Here is a 21,046-nt window from a genome sequence, read left to right as displayed (position 1 = left end):
ATTGAGAACAATAGTCTAAAAGCAAAGGCAGAGCAGGCAAGTAGTTGCAACTCCAGATGCCGTGTGCTATGAGAGGAATGTGTAAGTCCCAGTTCGTCATGGCAGAGGAATAAAAGATGAATTTTACCTTGGGAGAGGATGTTTTGTGAAAGAGTCAAAGGAAGTGACACTCAAGCTAAATCTTAAAGGTTGAATTGGAGATCACCAAATCAGACAAAGCGGGTGAGGTAGGGTGCATTCCATCAAAGACATCAGCCAGGGCCAAAGGATAGAGATATGAAATGTCAGGTATACCCTGGAGCTATGCAGGGAGGGACAGGCAGTGTGTTAGTTTGTTAGGGCTATAGTAACAAAATACCACAAACTGGGTGACTTATACAACAGAAATTTATTGTCTCATGTGCAATGGAGCACGGATTAAGGTAGAAGAAAAGGTGAGAAGGAGCCCAGAGGTACTGATTTGTCCTTCTTGCATTCCAGGTCTAAGATGTGGGCAATAAAAAAAAAAAAAAAAAAGACTCTACAAAGAAGGACTTGGTAAGACTTGGGGACCAACTGACATGCCAGGTGGGAGTAGGAAAGGGAGACTGGATCGAATGAATAGTTTGTTATTGTTGTGTGTGTGTTTTAACAGAAATGGAAAAGTCTATTTTTCAGGAAGAAAAATGAATTCAATTTTGGGGTTGGTAAGTAGGAGGGGTAGAGGACATCCAAATGGAAACCGTAGCAGACCACTCGACCAACAGAACTGAAGCATGAGAGAGGGGTTAGGACTGAAGATCTATAGAGGAAACCAACTACCAAAGGAGCATGGTCGAAACGTTGAGGTGTTCACAACCCAGAGATGTTAGCAACGATGACAAAGAGGAGCCAAAGGGGCCTACTCCATTTTGCTCTCCTTGTACACTTATCCCCTCCTGCCTGGTCAGTGCACAGGGGCTAGTTCTGGAGGCCAAAGAGAAATAGTGTCTTGGCTTCTTCTACTGGGCCAACGAGGATGGCTCTGACTACTCGAGGCGCTGGTTCTCTCCAACGCTACAGTGGACTGTGTGAGAGTGTTGAAAACCATTATACCAGGGCTGGCAGGTGTGTTGTCATTGGTGGACTGGAAGTTGGGGCTGCCATCAAAAGCATAGCCATTTAGTTTCCCCCAAATATACATATTTTCAACATTCTGCTGGGCCTCCAAGAGAGGACAAATATGGCCTCTGGAGATACTGGGATCCCCGTGGGTACAGAATAACCATGAGGCTTCCTTGGGAGGTTCCTAAAGAAGCTGGCGTTTCACTGTTCCCCTCCTTGCCTAAAGTGGATCTAGCTTAAAACCTGTGCTCTATCATTTGAGATATTAGGCCAGGAAGGCCCTCTTGAATGACATGTGGTAAGAGTGCTGGATTAGCCATTAGGAGACCTGAGTTCTCACCCTGACTCACTTGCTGAGACATTCAGCAAGTTACTTTACAGATATTGTGATGAAACAGACTCTAAGTCTATTTTTTCTTCATCTGTAGAATGAAATACATAGACTATATGATCTCTAAAGCTCCTTGAGGCTCCAAAATTCCATGATTTTTATGTCTTAATTGGAGCTTAGACCAAGGATATATAATGCCTGAATATGAAATTGGCAGATTGGTCTGAAAGTAGCATATTTGTGAGCATGGAGGGACAAGTTGGTTCTTTTTATGCTTTTTTGTCTCTTTTGGCCCTAAAGCTGGTGTTCTCCCCTGCTGTCTTCTGTTACCTAATCTTTACTCAGAGAACTATAATCAACAAAAATTGCTAAATGCAAGCAGTTTTGGCTAGCTTGATTCTTGGCAATTAAACCAAACAGTTGCTCTAAGGATATATTTGCCCTTTCTCAGCCACTGTGGCACCACAGACAAACTCCAATGGCAGATTGGGCCCCATTTGCCAATTTGTGCAGGTAACAAGCTGTCCTTTTCTCTGGCAATGGAGAGTTTCCTGTTATGGCATGAAAGGAAGGCCTTGTCAGTTTTATTATTATATTTTAATAAAAATGTTTTGAATCATTTGTTTGATGACTCCTCCTCTAGAACTGGGTGGAGTGATGACTTAGTTAAGGGAGGGCCTTACAGGGCAAGCAAAGCCTCTTGCTAGTTATGGGAGAACATTTTTTTTTTTTGAACCTCAAATAGATTCTACTTGCTTGACCAACTCTAGGCAGCCAAGGGACAGTCATTCCATGTTCCGCTGCTTAAATTTTGGTTTTTGAGATATGAACATGACAGCAGAGAACAATGAACCCATTTTTCATAGAGGAAAACACAACATTGGGAGGTAAAGTAATGTGCCAATAACATCTTAGAGTTCATGATAAAAGAGATAAGATTAGAACTTCAGGGGCCCAAACGTAACTCAAGATGCCAGACTTCTTTTTATGTGAATATATGCATTTGGTATCTTGTGGAAATACTGGCGATTCTTCTGCTAAACCCTGGTTTTCAGCAAGGCTTTTCTGCTAATATTTCATACTTCCTCATTGTACAATGCAAAAGAGAATCTCAAGAGACATGTACTAGGATAACTGAGTCAAATGTTTCAGTGTACAAGTATTTCTAAAGCTGAGAAATAATACTATATTTTTAAAACCTTATATTCCATTTACTCTATTTCTCTATTTTTCTTAGACAGTAGATGGTTTCACTTCTTTGTAACACTACAACAAATATCAAATCAAGCTAATGAAAGAGGTTAGACCTAACTGTGAACCTATGTATGGACAACATACTTTAAACATATATAAGATTGTAGGAGGAAATAATATTTCTGAATCCTGAGGTTTGATAGACATTTGAGAACCCATAATGTCCATTCCTCTGTCCTCAGGCAGGAGTATATGTAAATTTAGTAAGTTATACTAATTATAGAGATTGCAAGGCCTAGTGATTCTATAACTCCCTCAAAAGGGCTTTTCAAGTAACTTTCATAGTCATTTTTTCCTTTATTCATTCTGTCTCCTTTTCTCTAAAAAGTAATGAATTTGAAAAGCAAGATCTCATCCTTCATCAAACTTATTTCTAAATTCAATAGCACACATTTCTTAATCTTTTCTTCAAATCATTAAAAGTATTTTTAGAAATCAGTTTATTGCTCATTCCTAGAACATTTTCATTCCACAACATCTCTCGAATTGTGAAGATTCCTCTTAGATCAGCTCCTGTATAACTCAGGGCAAAAATATATATTTGTGTAAAAGCCCTGAATGACCCCTGACTTACCCAGAGAGCTCTTTTTTTTTTTTTTTTTTTTGGCAACTTCACCTTTAGGAGCAAGCATCCTGATAGCAAAAAGCCATAATCAGTAATGGAGGTGATAGAAAAGCTATAAAGAGCAGGCAAAGGACCAGCTAAATGCATCAGGTTGGGGCCAGTTATGAAAGGAGCTAATCGCTTTATATACCTTCTTGGCCCCTAGGCAGTCGCTGGGTTTAAAATACCATAAAATTAATAACTGATTTTGATAATGATGACTAGGAGTCATTGAGAAGAGATGCTATTTACAAAGGGTATGAATAGTACAGTCTGTTTAAAGAATTGGAGAAGTGTGTTTCTTACCCTAGAATGCTTTCCAACCAAATTTATTCAAGTAAATTTAGCCTTGCATGGAAAAAAGTCAATTAGATAGAAACTTTCACTGACGTATACTGTCAGAAAAATGTAAGCCAAGAGATTTTTCTGTTAGTTACTCAAAAAATAAGGGCAGAGGGAAACAAAGGGAAGAAACGGGTCTCCTTAGGCAATCAGGAATTGCTGAGGAGGTAGGACTAAGTAAGTAGGACGTAGAAAGAACCCACCTGACTGTGGACTTTTATTTTGCACGGAAATTTATTTTCAACACTCAGCTTGAAATGTATGGCAACCTCTGGGATAAAAATGGCACCATGACTACTCGGAATGTGTGTGATAGCATGGAATAGGGGAAAGTTAACACTATCTTTTCATACCTTTCAAAGGCCTTGAAGGATGTCTACAGTAGCTTCCTGACTTTTAGCATAAGCCACTCTATCTAGTGCTGGGTATGAAGGACAGGCAGGTGGGGAGAAATTCCAGAAAACCACTATTGTGAAATTCTACCTATATTCAGCAACTTACTCAGCTTTGATGACGAATTCATCTTTCCCTATCAGGATCACTTTTTGTTTGTTTGGATCTTAATCAAATATGGAGCTTAGGTCATATCCTCCTGGAGGTCGTAAGCTGGAACTAATCTAAGCCCTGAGAAGTTCTGCAAATGTGTTTAATAAATTATTCATTCAACATTCACTTAGAAATTTACTGAGTGCCAACTATGTGCCAGGTAATGCTCTAGACCTGAAAAAAAAATAGGCCAACATCCTTACCCTTATAGAGATCACCCTTCTGAAGGTTATATACAGTTTCTATATATGCTGTATTTTTTGAAATGAAAAGAGTGAAATGTAAAAGAAGAACAACAAACACTGATAAGGAAATAGGGCCCAGCTGCAACAGGGGTCCCAGCAGTGACCTCTTCTCAGGTCTGGCTGTGCAACACAATTAGCTGTTAGAAATACAGAGTCTGAGGCCTCGCCCAAGACTCCTTTGAATTAGTACTCCAGGTGGGAGGTCCAGGGATCTGCCTTTTCTAAAAGCTCCCTATCTAATTCTGCTGTGGCCAGTCCAGAACGCTCCCTAAACATACGTTTGTAAATCACTGAGCTTGATGTTCTCTTGATGTTTGTATGTGAGCGTTCTATCAGGAAACAAAAGAAACATTCACTTGGATCACCTGAGTGGGGTTTACGAAAGAATGATTTACAAATGTGCAGCCAGGCTGTTGGGAACCCCCAAATGGTGCAGGACCCTGAGCCGGTCAAAGATTGCAACTGTTAACATCGCTAAGACTGAAGGCATGAGAGGAGTGGGGCCCCCAAACCCGGAGACAGACAGGCCTGGGTGGAGATGGCCTCTTGACAGGAGCTATGACCTTCAGTTGAGAGAAACTCCCAGCCGGTTTGTGCCAAATCCAGCTGAAGTCCAGAGGGCCAGGAAGTCCACTGATTTAGACCATATAGGCCGGACCCCAAGGGCACAAAGAAAGATGGAGAAAAAAGTGAAGGGAGAAACTGGAGGAGCAAATGAAGATATTCAGCTCAAAGTCTTTTTCAGTTGTAGGAACATGTGAAAATATAATGGTATCCAAAATTAATCTATAGCTATATTACTAATATTTCATAGCAAAATTGTTTTCATGAGCTGACTAACTCTTAGACCCTTATTAATTCTACTTGGTACCACCCAAGACAATAAAGTGCTTGCTTTGTTTGATAACAGTTCATATTTATTCAGTAATGCTATTATATTCCATGTACTACGATAATTTTATTTTAATTTATAAAACAGCACTTCAGAGTAGGAATTATTTTACAGAAAACAAAATTAATACACAAAGAAGTTAAGAAACTTACCTTGGGTCACAGAATGTGTGAGCGTAAGGCCGTGGTTTGAGGTCAAATCTGTCTTATATCGATTCCCATGCTATTAACTTTTATGCTGTTTCGTTAAGCCTCTCCAGGAAAATGGAGATCCCAGTAACTCCCAGTAACTTGCAAGGCTATGCTCTAGGCAACTTTGTAATGAACAATTACAAATCACAATTTCTTGTATCTGTGAATATTCTTAAAGATGGTCTCATATTTATTCATTATGTATTGATATTTGTGTTTGTTAAATATTACCCTTGGCCCCATTCATACTCAGGAAGCAACTTTGGCTTTGTGGATTGACTAATTATGATTTTCTGCATTCATGGTTCAGGGCTTAAGCTCTAGATTGGCACATTTCTCTTATCTCTGCTGGTACCTTTGTGTTCCTCCAGCTATGATGACCAGCTTTTCCAGTGAGTCCTGGACTGAGGGGTTTCCTAAGATCTAGAACTTTCAGTGCTAAAACTGGATGCCCCAGACAAACCAGGATATTTAGTAAATGTTAAGTTTTTTAAAAATAGATAGCTTCAGTTTTGTAATGAGAGCCTCAGAATAAATTCTAAAAACACATTTTTAAAAAATTAAAAAGTCTAATTTTTTTCCCACATTTTTTCTCTGTTTAGGTTCTGGTCAGATCTATTTCTGTAGGATCCTAAGTCTAGTTTCCGGCCCTTCCTTAAGACACATAAGCTGAGGCACAGAAGTCACACGATAGGACAGGGACAAGGAATTCAAAGAAGGTTCAGCTCAGACAAGTCATCTCGATGGCCAAATACGGCAAGTGATGAAGGATGTGGTTCATCCTCAATACAGCCCAGATCCCCGTCTCTTGCAATTTCAGTCCTAGACATATGATACTTGGCTCCAGACACGTAAAGCTTATTGCACGATGCTGTCATTGCTTGTTTATTACTTGTCTCCCTTGGTAGACAGAAAGATACTTTAAGGACAAGGGCCTAGCAATCTCAGGATTTAGAGCTGGGCCTGCTCCATGGCAACAGCTCAGTGACTTGTTGGGGAGCATCCAGATGCAAGGGGGAGGTACATTTACTCAAGATTTGTTTCTGAACTTTATCTGCTCATCATGAAACTTGGCTCTGGTATCATCCTTGAAACATATAAGGCACTGAGATGGGGGAGGGGGAGCAAGGTACAACACATTATTGGAGAATTTCCTGCTAAGTATGTTTCCAGTCTCATTGCCCAAAGATTGATCTGTCTTGAGGACTCTGCCAACTTCTCCCAACTCCATAGAGTCAGGGTACAAACATGAAGACAGCCCAATGCCTCTAGGTTAGCTGGCTTTCTGACTCTCATGTGGCCTTCACTCTTGGTTGTTTGGGAGATACCAAACAAATGAAATATGTTTATTTTTTTAAGGGGGCAAAGATTCAAGTAAGTGACTGAGGCTTTTTTATGAACACTTGCAGGAAATTGCCCATCTCGTATGATATTATTAAAAGTAGAGGGAAGGATGGTGGAAAAGGAACTAATGCTTATTTTGTGCCAGGCACAGTGCTAGTTTTTGACATACCCAAATTAATTTATTTCATGCCAAAATATTACGGGATTATCATTCCATTTACATGTAAGGCTGAGAAGTAGTTTGCTTAACTTATCCAAAGTTATAGAGTTAGTAAGAGGCAGAAGTGGGATCTGAAACCAGGTTGACTGATAGATAAAACCTCTATCCTTGTGTGCTTACTTGTAGTCTTGAAGTACCACAGCTGCCTCCTGGTGGCCCTGAAAAAATCTGGCTGGCTGCTGGGCCACAATTTCTAATGTTGCCCAGGTACTAAATATGACCAGAAAATGTTGAGTTATTTCCAGAGAAACCTTACTAGACCCATGAAGATATTGGTGGGGAGGCGAGGGGACCTCCTTAAAAGGAAGACCTGAAGAGCAGCCAAAACCATGGCTTTGGAACTTCCTTATATTATTTGGAGGAAGATATCCCATTAATAAGTGCGAATAAAGTCTCTGGTTCAATTTCGCCAGTATTGATTATTCACATAGAATGAACAACTGCTGAGGATCTCCCCTCTCTGCAGGGTAAATAGCTGGCAATGTGCCCCAGTGGCCCCAGTCTTTTGAAAATTAGCGCCCTCTGAAGGTTGATGTCAGAGAAGCAAATGCAGGTGAAAAAGGGGACACATTTTCTGCTTCTGCTTCTTCTTACCTAATTCCCTGTCTCAAAGTACATTGGAACCAAGGCTGGGGGACTTTAGGGGACCTGTTTTTATTTTAATTTTTTCTAGTGTGACTCTGCGTGTGAAATATCATGAAACCACTGGGCTAGTGATAAGAAAGTCAAGTGGTTCCTCAAATTTATGCCCAAGGGGCTGGTTCTTGCCCTGTGGTGGATCTTCTCAAATGTTCTATCCTGTTTGTCTGTCTCAAGCTAATGGAACCTAAGCAATAATAACTTCACCAAGTGGGAGGAACTCCCAGTGATAAGGCAGTACCACTATACACGGAGGATTCACTGTTACCATCTGTGTTTTCTTTGTTAAGATACAAGAAAACACAGAAAGCAGATCTAGATTAGCATTATGGATCTGCAGCTGCCCGGCAGCCCTAGTGAGTGGTGGCTGGGCTTGGGGACAACTGGCCTAACATCTGTTGAACACCTACTGTGTGCTGAGCTCAACTTTAACTCACTGATTTCCTTAAGAAGAGGAATGCTATCCTTTGGTTCTATTTCAACTCTTGGTTGAGTTTATTTCTACATGTTTGACTTGTCACTTAAATAAAGTGGCTCATAATAGGAAGAACTGCTTCATAAGAGGCAGCAGCAAGGAAACGAATTGGTAGCACAGCCACTACAGGGTAAGCCTGGTGAATCCTTTGCCTTTGGTTAGGGCTGAGGGGCAGAAGAGGGATCCCCAGTCTCTAAGTTCAGGCTTACCATCAGGTCTAGGAAGCCTCTATTACTTGTCTGGCCTTGACTTCAATGCCTGTTTGGATAGCTACACTTTGATTTTGTTCCTAAGTTTCCATCATCATCTTGTAACCACAATTCTGATGACTAGATCTGTGCCTTCCTCCTGCAGCAGAGGCCTTGACTTGGTAACTGAAGCAAACAATTGGTGTTCCCACCCATATCCTCTCAACTTGTATCATTTCTGAGTTCATTGGTTCAGCTTGCAACCACTAACACCGATGTCTACTTGCCTGCTGGCTTTCTGTGGAGGCAGGAACCCACTCTGGACATGTGCATGGTGAGCCAGAAGTGCTACCTCTGTAGCAGTGTTCAACCAATAACCAATAGGAAATCATCCACAGAAGTACTGACAATGTGAAACCCAGTACATTCATAAGATTAAGCTCAGAGGCGATGCTTAGGAGGTTTGGTCTTTTAGATTGCCCACATTGTTTTAAAGGCAAAGGTTGGGCTTTTATTAGCTCTAAAATCCAGTGCCAATTGAAGGCAATAATTCTCTAAAAATCACTGATGCAATGTTCTGCAAGATGGTATAGCACTCATTGGAATCGAGTGCTCAGTCTGAAGAGATTTAAACTCGGTGAGTTTAGCAGAATGCGGTCTTTTCCATTCAATCCTGGTACCTCAGAATAAGCTTTGTATTAGTTATTTCTTGTTGTGCAACAGATTGTCCCAAACTTGGTGGCTTAAAACAATAATCATTCTCTCACAGCTAGTATGGGTCAGGAATTCAGGAGTGGCTTCTCTGGGTAGTAGCTCAGTGTCTGTCTTTAGGTTGTAGTCAAATGTTGGCCAGGGCTGCAGTCATTTGAAGGTTTGATGGGACTGAAGATTCACTTCCAAGGTTTCTTACTTACATGCCTGGTTATAGATGAGATGCCCTAACTGCTCTTCATATGAGCCTCTTGATCCTCTGCAGAGCTGCTTGAGTGTCCTCATGGCATGGTGGCTTACTTTTCCTGGTGAGAGCTATTTAAGAGGCCAAGGTAGAAGCTGCGATACCTTTTCTGACCTAGCTTCTGAAATCACCTTTCTGCTATATTCTATTAGTCACACAAACCAGTCCTGACACAAATCAGTACTGATTCAGTGTGAAAGGGGACTATATAAGGGCTTGAATAACAGGAAATGAGAATCACTAAAGGCCATCTTGGAGGCTGGTTACTATGGGTTTATAGAAAAAAGTTCATTCCCTATAAGGTGTTAGGTGAGAAACAAAAGATTCAAATTACATTGGAAACTGCCTATTGGCTGGACAACCAGAAACATTTAAAATGTTTTCCAACCTACAGTAAAGCTTTGCTCTGTGTCAAAGAGGAAACATCTCAGAAATGTGTATGTTGAGTCACACTTGAGCAAAACAGAGTTTTGCTTCTGATGAGATAGAGTCAGATCTCAGATCCCTGGCCTTCTTCTAAAACCCTAAAATCTCTAAATGCTCAAAGATATAAGTCAAGACTGTCAGCCCGAGTCTGACTGGGACATGGTCTGGGTATTGCCACCTGCGGGTGTTTTCTGGGCTGGGATTTGGCTGCACAGTAGAGCCTTTTGTCATGCTCTGGGCAGAGGGAGTCCACCAGCCTGATGGCTTCAGGGCTCATTTCCTGAACGGGAAGTTTCTACCACCTGCTGGACAGATCTCTCCAAAACAAATAGGCCTCATGCCTTGAGCCCAATGCTAAGCCTGGAATGCTGGAGAGCAGAGATGAACCATGTACTCATCATCAGTGGCATCAACACCAGCGATCTAAGAAGTTTTTATAGTCATTAAGTTCTTGTTACTACAGGTCAAGTTCCTACTGCAGGATGGAAAAACAAAACAAAACAAATAAACCAAAAACTTGAGGAAGCAGTATTGAAAGAAACCAGGGTAATGAAATGCTGAGTTTTATTTTCAATCATGGAAGTAGACTGAAAACTCCACTCTTATTTCATGAGAAGTAGTCCTTTTAGTCATTCAAAGATACATTCATACATACATACATACATACATACATACATACATACATACTTACAACAGTGCTATGGTACTTTGCCTCATGATGTAATATGTTAAAATACATTATCCTTTAGCTTTCTCAAATAACTTTCTGAAGTAAATATTATTTGCCACTGGTCATTCTAACTAAAACGGCAAACCCTCCCTCTTTCCTTAGCCTGCTTTATTTATTTATTTTTTCATAGAGGACTTTATGTCCTCTATCTACATATTTGTTTAATTTTGTTTATTTTCTTATCATCCCTTTGCCCATCTAAAAGGTAAGGTCCAAGAGAAGAGGGATTTGATCTGCTTTGCTCTTTGCCACATTCCCAGAGTCTAGTAAATGTACCACAAATAATTGATGAAAAGTAACTTTTGCATTGAGACAGCTATGAGAGGTTAAATAGCTTCCTGGAGGCCTTTTGAGTCCATATCTGATGCACTTTTCAACATGTTGTGCTGCCTTTCTGTTTTCTGAATCAAGAGCCAAAAAGCACAGATTTTCAGAAACTGAGGCCACAAAGTTGCAAAGCCAGATAATGGAAGAGCTCACACTAGGACCCATGTCTTCTGATACTTCGTTATGCAGTCTTGCTTTTGCTGCCATGGACGACCTAAGGATTTTGACCCAGTATCTGAAATTAATGCTTAGATTAGAAACCATTCTCTTGCTTTGCTTTTTCCACTGTGGCGATCGGCCTCTTGCTTCATGGGTCTGTAAATGCACTTTGGGTATAACTTAGTTTTATTACATTCTGCTTCTATGCTCCTTCCACTTCTATTATCAACAAGGCCTATATGGAAATAGTCTGAAAGCAGTTACACATGGCTGCTCAGATGTATATATCTAAATTTCTACATGGGAAGAGATTATGACTAAACCTCTGAGCAAAACATCTGAATCACTATAGGGATTAAGTCCCATGGAAGTTCAGAATAGACCTAATTTGTCTTCTTTATGTATTTTCAGGGTCATTTGGCAAGGTCTCATCCATCCTTGGCTTTACCTAGGTTTCCTCTTTGCCTACCACCTGGCTTCCTTCCTGGCCTCTCTGCCTTTGTCTCTCCTGAGAGCTATGAGTAGCTGTCAGGATCAAACATGCCCAGTAAACACCCAGGAGCTTTGGTTGCCAAGTTAGGGAAGCCGCAGCAATTACTCCCTTATGGCCATTTGCTTGTAGAGCCAAGAACAACCAAAATACATCAGCTGTGAGTTGACCCTCACAAGCAAACAGACTGGTCCAGCTTATATCTCTGAAACAGCTTGTTGGAGGAGTCTGATTCTATTGAGAAAAAACACATGTTTATACCCGAACAACTCAGTTCAGTGTGTTCCTCCTGAAAACAGTGTTGGAGCCCATGAAACTTTGGCACTCATTTGGTAGATTTGTTACACTGGACCCACCTTGTCCACCACTGCTAGGGTGAACTGCTTTCCAAGTCTTCCCTCTGCTCTGTGCCTCAGGGGAAGACAAAACCAGCTCTGCCTGATAAACTACTTGAGAACTGCAGCAATTAGGCAGAAAATAAATGAGGAAATTTTTTTTTTTTGGTCCCCTGAATAAATGGCATCCAGTGATGTGCAAATGTTTCCAATAATTTGTCATATTTCCATGTTATTTTTTCCTTTGGAAAGATAGAAAAAAAAAGAAAAAAAAGAAAGAATCAAGGGAAGGAACATGAGTCTTGGAATATGGGTTCAAATCCTAGATTTGACATTTACTGACTGTGAGCTCTTGAGTGAGTTGGCTAACTTTTCAAAATATCCTTTTTGTTTGTTTGTTTCAGCTGTAAATCAAGCATGATAACACCTATCTAGCAGAGTTGTTGTTAATATTTGAATTCTGTGAGCATTGAAGTTGATGGTGCCCAACAGATAGCAGGATCTTCATATATGGCAGTGAATATTATCTTATTATTATTATTATTTGTTAAGCATCTACTGTGTGGTTTAAGATGAGGGAAGCCACAGTCTAATTGAAGGGCACTAGAGGTGAAGCCGAGGAATTCTTGTCGTTGCCAATTTTTGTGTTCCTTGGACGAGTCTGCCTGACTGGGTTTTAGTTTTTACATCATAGAAAAATAGGCAAAAATGCCGTTCTCCTTGCTTAAAGAAAAAACAATTAATTAGTATTTTGAAGAGCATGCTGGACTGGGCACTGTACAATATACCCCCACTCCTTATCTACAGAGGTTATGTTCCAAGATCCCCGGTGGACACCTGAAACCATGAATGGTACCAAACCCTGTATATACTATGTTTTATTTTTTTTCCTATACACGTACCTATGATAAAGTTTAATTTATAAATTACACACACTGAGATTAACAACAACAGAAATAAAATAGAACACATAACAGTATACTGTCGTAAAAGTTATGTGAATATAGTCTCTCTCTCCCTCCCTCGAAATGGTTTATTGTACTATATCTATAGTGTGGATATGCTGGACAAAAAGATGATTCGTGTCCAGGGCAGGACAAAGCGGGATGGAGCAGGACGGCTTGAAATTGTATCACTCAGAATGGCATGCAATTTAAAACTTATAAATTGTTCATTTTCGAAATTTCCCGTTTAATGTTTTTGGACTGGGCTTGACCATAGGTAACTGAAACCGCAGAAAGCGAAACCGTGGATAAAGGGGACTACTGTACTAGGTTTTTCTTGACTTCTCACAGCTCTGGATTGTTGCTCAGGTTTTACATATAAGAAAACCAAACCCCAGAGAGGTTAAGCAATTTGGCCCAAGTCATGACACCAGTGAGTGGCAGTGTTGAAATTTGAGCCTGAATTTCTCAACATTTGTTTATATACCATTTATAAAATGAGATATTGTATTAAAACTTAATAATTAGTAGGTTTATTATTATTACTTTTGTCAAGTGCTGATTATGTCATAAATACAGGACTAGGTGATTGGGATACAAAGAAAATAAGAAACAATCCCCGACATTGAAAGACCGAGAATCTCTTAGGGACCTTGTGTTCTTTGGCACATAAAAATTGCCTTCCTAAAATAGAAATAATGTTCTAGTTAAAAACAAAAAAGACATTTAAAAAATGTAATTAGTATTTCATTGGAGAAGGAGAAAGGAAAATGGCTGGTGACCCTAAAGTGTTGTGCAGATCAAATTAAGTCATGACTAAGAAATGAGCTTGGAAAATAAGACATGCTTTAGATAGAAGGCATGGTAGTTATTCTTTATTATTATATATTTGTTATTATTTGACACCGCTGCTGCATCTAAGGTGCTGCGATTCTCGCAGAGGAAAGACAGAAAGATACATGCACACGAGAAAGCAGTCTTTAGGATGTGCTGAGTAAAGGTTAGAGCAAGAGGAGTCATCAGAGTTTGGAGAAGGACACACCCAGCATAATGTTTGCAGGATGCCTGAAACTCAAAGATTCCTGGAGTAAATTAAAAGACCCTGGAGGTGATTCATCCTCATAGTATTTGTAGCATAGACCTGAGATGTTTGAAGGCTCCTAAAATCATCTGGTCTATCTTGGAAGGGTAGGGTTAGGTTTTTATCTCTACAGACAAGGAAAGTTCTACAGACAAGGAACATTCCCTGATATGTTCAGAGCCACATAGAAGGGCTGACAGTAGAGAACAGATGTTTCCAAATTTGGCTAATGGAAGTGAAAAGAAACCAGAGTTTAGAGCCAATCCCTCCTTTCACTAGCAATGTGACTTCAGATGAGTTACGTTGAACTGTTCAGAGCCTCATTTTTCTCATCTGAGAAAGAGGAGGGTGAAGAACAGAGCCTCAGTAACATCATTGGTGTTGGTGTGGAGGGAAAGTGAAATAGCACAGGCAAGGGTACACCTGGTACAGAATTATGTTTCTTTTTACCCATCCCTGTAAGATGTGGTGATGAATGTAATCTCTTCTTTTTCCAGCTGAAGCCAATAAAGAGATCACATTTTTGCAGACTAGAAGGAAGGATTATATTTCCCTCTTAACTAGAATGAAAGAGTAACCTGCTTCAAAGGCAGGGCTGGTGGGCTTTATTTATCTTTGTATTCTCAGTAACTGTCGCAGTGTCTAGAACTTAGAAGGAACTCCATAATATTTATGAAGTTGAACATATCACCATGTTGTTAATAAAACTTCAAATCCCATCCTCCACTACCTCATCCCATGTTGACATTAAAAGACATATCAAACCGAGATCTTTGAAAGAGTTCTGCTTCTGGTTTGGTTCAGTAGCCCCTATTGAGCTAACCCTCATAAAGATAAAACTTTAAACTCTGGACCAAACCTATTGAAAAAAACAAAAACAAAAACCAAAACCACAATTAATTGAAGGCACTAAAGAGTAAATAAAAGCATGAGGATACCAGAAGAGAGTGGATTAATGGACAAAGTGGATGGCCCTGGGTATATCCTCCCACTTTCCTCCCTCCCCCACCCCTTTTCTTTAAACAGCTTCAGCCTGAGAGTAGGCACCAATATGTGGCCAGTGAGAGTGAATAAAGCCAGAGGAAAATGATATCTTACTGGCTTGAAGAACCAAAAGACAGAATTCAGGGCAACCAAAAGTGAAGAGAAAATCCTAAAAAGGAAAGAATCAGAGAGTGAAAGCCCCCAATTCTTTCTAAACTCTGCCTAAATCTCTGACTGATCTCTGAATCATGCATGAACGAGGAATTGATTTTTAAAAAAATCAGTATATGACAGAATCCTAAGTTTATATAACATACTTTTCACAATGTCTGGGATATAACCCAAAATTAATTGATGTGTGAAGAAACAGAAGAACATCATTTATACATAAGGAAGATAAAAAATTATACCAATGTAATATGAATTACATAGTGTATATTGATTTAATAATATTAGAACTATAGCATAAATGATGTGGGTTTCTATATTTTACATGAATAGCGCAGTATTACATTGACTGTAAAATATTAAAAATCGATATTGTAATTCCTAGAGCAAACACTAAAAACATAATGCAATAGGTATGACTAAAAAGTTAGTAAATTCATTAAAATAGAATTCTAAACTATCTTCATTTGATTCAGATACGAATCTCACTTCAGATCTTCAGGCCCACTCACAGCAGTCTCCGATTATAACCACAGAACAAATGGGTAGCAAATCCAGATGTGAGCAACCAAAAGGGCTCCCCAGTGACCTGACTCCTCTAGCCTTAATGAGAACAAAAAGCAAAGAAATAGAATTCAGAAGGGACATCTCCGATTTAGGGATGTGAGCGAGACTGGGGCCACGTAAACAGAAAAGGGCAGAGTCACAAGAGTTGAAGGGTGGGAAATGAGGAGAAACAGGGTGTTCATGTTTTAAGCCAGTTTCCTGCAGGTGGATGGCCCAAGACTGAGAGAAGGCTGTAAGGCTGAGGGAGGAGAGTGCCAGCCACAACCAACCACATCCAGCACTTTGCACTAATTTGAGTAAACAAGCATGTTGCTAACTATATTTCCAAGATATTGTAGAAGGAAGGAAAAGAGCAAAACAACATGCTTGTCCTTCAACCTGATGTTTTTGCACCTGTATTGCTGTGTCACAAAGCAGGGGAAGTTGCATAACCTAGTTGCCATGAATCCCCAATTTATTCACATACTACATACTCCCTTAGGGAGCCAGTGTTGGCTATTTCAAAATCAATAGCTGTGGGAGAATGAAGGAGCCTGAGAAGTTCATACTAATTCCACATTATTTCTTTGTAAACAAGGACTTGCAAAGACTGATATTAAATTGGGAACTTCAAACCATATATGAACATAATGGAAACTTCTTCATGTAGTTTTCTGGAAACTACATATCTGACTCAGTCCTAAAGATAACCAACCCAATTCTGATTCAGCACCCACAGGAAGAGAAACTGCTAGAAGGAATAAGAATATAACCCTTTCCAAAAGGAATTATGATTTGAGGGAGAACTAATTTGTAGCTGGATACAGGGAAAGGGCTGAGATAAATAATAAAATAACAATATGGGTCTTCAGTATTTCTAAGGATGACACAAGACGTAAAACATTGGCTGGCTATATGGGCTATTGTATCCTTGGGTTTTATAAATGACTAGACAGGGGTCTGGGAAGCCCTGTGGTGGGAGGAGCTGTCAGACTATGCAAATAGCAGCAGCCTTGAGAATAGGGTCAGGTGAGTGAGGCACAAAATTTGAGGAAGTGCCAAAAAAATTCAGTAATCAAGAATCAAGTAATCAAAAATTGTTTTAAATAAAAAATAAACATTTAATGCAACGCTTAATCAAAATCCATGTAAAAAATCCATGATGAACAAAATATCAAAAATTTTTCATTAAAACAAGATATTTCTGTCTGCTTTATTGACCCTGTGTTATTGTGCCAAGGGACAGCTGATTCCCAATCAGTCCTTGGTTCTTGGGTCTGTACTGAAGACTGCTTGAGTGAATGGATGAGGGTTGATAATGGTGAGCAAACAAAATGGACATCACGGGGCTTTATATAGAGTTTTTTTTTTCTTTTTAACTGTAGAGCTTTCACCAGTGTTTTCATTTGGTTCAAAATCTGGGAGGATATTTTGATATGAGTATACAGATGCATACATTTTTCCTTTGCCTCAGGCCCCAGTAAGACAGCCTGCCCGATCAACTGAACAGGATGTGCTGTGAATGGGCAGAGTAGAGAAAAGCTAAGAACACTTTTACTGAAAACTTGCTTCACAGAGGGGCTTTGGAGAATTCAGGATAAGCTGATTGACAGCTGAGTGTCTGGGGAATAGCTTAGTGCAAATTCATAAGAATAAATGTCTGGAACAAAGAAAACAGGAAGGCTCTGTGTGATAACGGAGCCCAGATAGTGGAGAGAAATTTGGCTGAGGAGTTGGCTACTAATCCTAGTCCTGTCACTAACTTCCCATGTGATCCAGTTACATCAAACACTTTCCGAGCCTCAGGTTTCACCCCAGTAAAATGAAGCTGTTCTCAGACTTGTTTTAACTGGGAGCCCTTTCTTGCAATAGATCTGAAGTGGAAGCCATAGATGGAAGTACAGTCGAATTGGTTAAACTTGTGTTGTGAAACCAAGACCCTCATCTGTTCAGCTTTTCCTGATCCCCGACAGGGATCCCTGTGGAAACCTCTTCCACCATCACAGGGTTCCTCAGAGCACAGTGTGAAAACTATTAGGGAGTCACTGATGTCAATTTTATTTCTGGCATTCTATTCTAGCCCAGAAGAAAACCCAGCCTATATTTGCATGTTGACAATTTGACAATGAAGTATTTATTCATGTCAAAAAGCCAGAGGAGACTCCAGCCTTTGGATTGCACTTTTGGGTGTGCCCTGTTCTGTTTCTGGGCCCTTCTAGCCTGCAGGGCCCATGGAATTAGCAGAAACACCAAGAGGATTTAGCCAGCCTTGCTGCAGCCAGTACAATTTTACAATGGAATGAAGCACAGAATTTTAACATGAAACAGGCACCCCTGGGAGCACTGATAAATGACCAAGGGTTGTCTGTACATGGCCAGAAGCCAGCAGCAGCCAAATGAGCCTTACTTACTTCCTGATGAATGTGATGGTTCCAGACCTGTGAATATTCCAGGATTAGAGTGAATGAATCTAGTGGTAGTCAAAACAAGGCCTTCCTCATCTTTATTATGGATTATTAGGATTATTAGCCTCTCAGTTATAGTGGCTGTTATGGATCTTCAAGGATATAATAGCCTACTCTTAAAACACCGGTGGCAGGGAAGCAATAGGAGCTATAAAAAGGGAAGGGACTTCAGGGTCTGACAGATACAAGTTAAAACCCCAGTTCTACCTCTTACTAGCTATGTAATCTTGGTCTGGTTTTTAAACTTGTCTGAGCTTTAAGTTTCTTAGCTGTATAATGGAAATTGCCTGATAGAGCTGTTGTGAGAACTATACATGTGATTATGTGAACGAACTACAAATAGGAGGTCCTTAGTAAGTGTCCCCTTCCTTACTTGTTTCTGCAGCTCTCATTTCCTTAAAGACATAGGTCAAGAAAAGTGTTCTGCTTAAATCAACGTTGAGCTCTTTTGTGTGGGATTCCATTATTATTTTTTCTTTTTTCCAAGTTTTCTATAGTAAACATATATCAGGATGTTTGAAGTAATATAATATCCGAACAAAATTGGGGTTTAGAAACAGAATGGGACTCATATCCTCAACGAAGGACCAATTTCCTTAATATATACAGGGCTCCTAGAAATTAATAAAAAGACCAGCATTCCAACAGAATTATGAGTAAAGGAAAATGATAGGCAGTCAGAAAATAGGAAATGCAAATGACTCTTAAACATGTAAAATAATGCTCTTCATTCCAAGTAAGATAAATATAAATTTAAATTACACAAAGATACCATTTTTTAGCAATTAAATTTGCAAAAATACAAACATTTGAAACATTCTGTTGGCAAGGCTCTACGAAGAGCAATCTAATGTGTTTACATGTATCGCAGATATATCCATATCTATGTACTTATATGAAAAATCTCCAAGATATAAAATAATAAAGGCAAGGTGAGTAGAAGAGTATGGAAAATAAGCTTCCTTTTTCTTTGTAAAAGGAAGACTAAAGGAAAACCTATATTTATATTTGCTTGATACTGGGCAGATGACAGGGGTGGAAAGAAGATTTTCACTGTATATATTTTTATATTTTGTTTATTTTTTAAATGTAGTCCAATTTTAAAACACTTTTAATAAAAAAGAGAAAGTATGCCTGAAAAGAAAAAAAAATAGGGAAATTCGTATAGGCAATAGTGACTGTCACAGCATGAGTTAATTTCTAATTAGATAAAAAAACAATAAAAAATATTTTTTAAGATAAGCCTCTTCCAACGTGGAGGAACTTTATTCCTGAAACACAGTGTGTAGAGCAATTTTTTGCAATTCAGATTCTGCTTGAGAGTTTACGCAGTATTTAATCAATGCCACATTCCATCAGTGTATAATTTTAGAATATGCTTTTTCTAAATCTATGTACTTCATCTAACATAATCTATCTGTAAGATTACATATTATTATTTAAATCAAAGAGCATCCATAATTCCATCACCAGATACGGTGGTAGATTCAGAATTTTTGTGTAGCAAGAGCTTAAGGACAGCAAACTAGTTGAAAGGTGATAACTAGGAAGACTTGTGTTAAAGTTTCATTTGCCAAATTTTTTATTTAAATTGAGATTTGTGCTTATTAAAGGTCAAGGGGTATGGCACTAAGGCATATTTGTGCCTAAGGCAGACTGTATTTTCCAAAGTTGGCTCACAAAATATATCCCACCCCACATGATCCTCCTCCAATGTGACATTGTTCCTCCTCCCATTGAGTGACGGTTTCTGCATTCTCTCTTGCCTGTTATGGGTTGAATTGCAGGACCCATACCTCCCCTGCCAATTCGTATATTGAAATCCTGACACCTAGTAAGTACCTCAGAATGTAACCTTACTTGAGGGCACAAATCCCATCATGAGTCTTCACTCTGTTGTCCTCATCTAAACCCAATTACCTTCCAAAGCCCCTACCTCCAAACACCATCACACTGGGGATTAGGGATTCAACATATGAATTTTGGTGAGACACAAACATTTAGCCCATAACACCTCGCTTTAAATTCGGGTGGACCTTCATGAGCAACTCAATGAATACAGTATGGCAGAAGTGACATTATGTGACTTCTGAGGCTAGGTCATAAAAATGCCAAACCTTTCTTCTTTTTTTCCTGAAATGCTCAGTCTTGGAATCCAGAGCCACAAGGAAGCCCGGCCACACCATGGAGAAGGCATGTGTAGCTGTTTCAGTAGACAGCCAGTATTAACTGCCAGCTGTGAGTACTCAGACAGTTCCAGTCCCCAGTCAAGGCACTTCTAGTTTTTAAGCTACTCCAGCTCATACCATATAACACACAAACTGTTCCAGACAAACATTGCTCAAATTGTAGATTTCAGAGGAATATAAATGTCATTATTTTTAGCCACTAGGTTTGAGGTGGCTTGTTAGACAGAGCCCAGATTCCTTTTACCAAGCCAGTGTATCCATCTTCTAGCGGCTGTGAGTATGGGCTGCTAAGAGCTGATAGCTGCTCCCTTCTCCAGGGGACTGCCTTGGTTTGGCTGGAGTCACAGCGGTGGTTAGTTCACCACCCATGATCCAGGGGTAGCCCGCAACCAATGACTGATTGATACAAAAAATGGTTCCTTTTCTTCAAGGCAGAATCAACTCTGGTACAATTCACATTCTAGCAGGCTTAGCTATATTCTCTGTGAGACCACATCCTTGTCTAGCTCTTTCCCTGCTCCATTCCCTTCTCTCCTTCCCTTTTTCCCGAGAGCTCCCTGTGCTGGAATCCCTGTCTCGAGTTCTGCATCTAGGCAGCTAACCTGGAACAGGTATTAATGAAAGTTTTAGGTAGTGTGGGGAGAAATCTTTCCAAGTCATCTTTTGGTGCCTCCACTGCCCAGAGATACCTTTGTAAATATTTTGGTGTACATGAAATTATCTAATATTTGTAGAACACTTAGTATATTCCCTGGCAAATAGTTAGTGCTCCATAAATGTTTGCCATTATTATCTTGTCTCCTAGTACTTTTTCTATATTTAACATTCATATCTATTTATTGAGCACATACTATGTGTCAGAACTGTTTTAACATATTTCATGTGTAATGCAC

This window comes from Pteropus vampyrus, unplaced genomic scaffold (genome assembly GCF_000151845.1).
Source record: "Pteropus vampyrus isolate Shadow unplaced genomic scaffold, Pvam_2.0 Scaffold18, whole genome shotgun sequence".
NCBI lineage: Eukaryota > Metazoa > Chordata > Mammalia > Chiroptera > Pteropodidae > Pteropus > Pteropus vampyrus.
The sequence above is the reverse complement of the archived record's forward strand: the minus strand, read 5'-3'. Positions refer to the sequence as shown.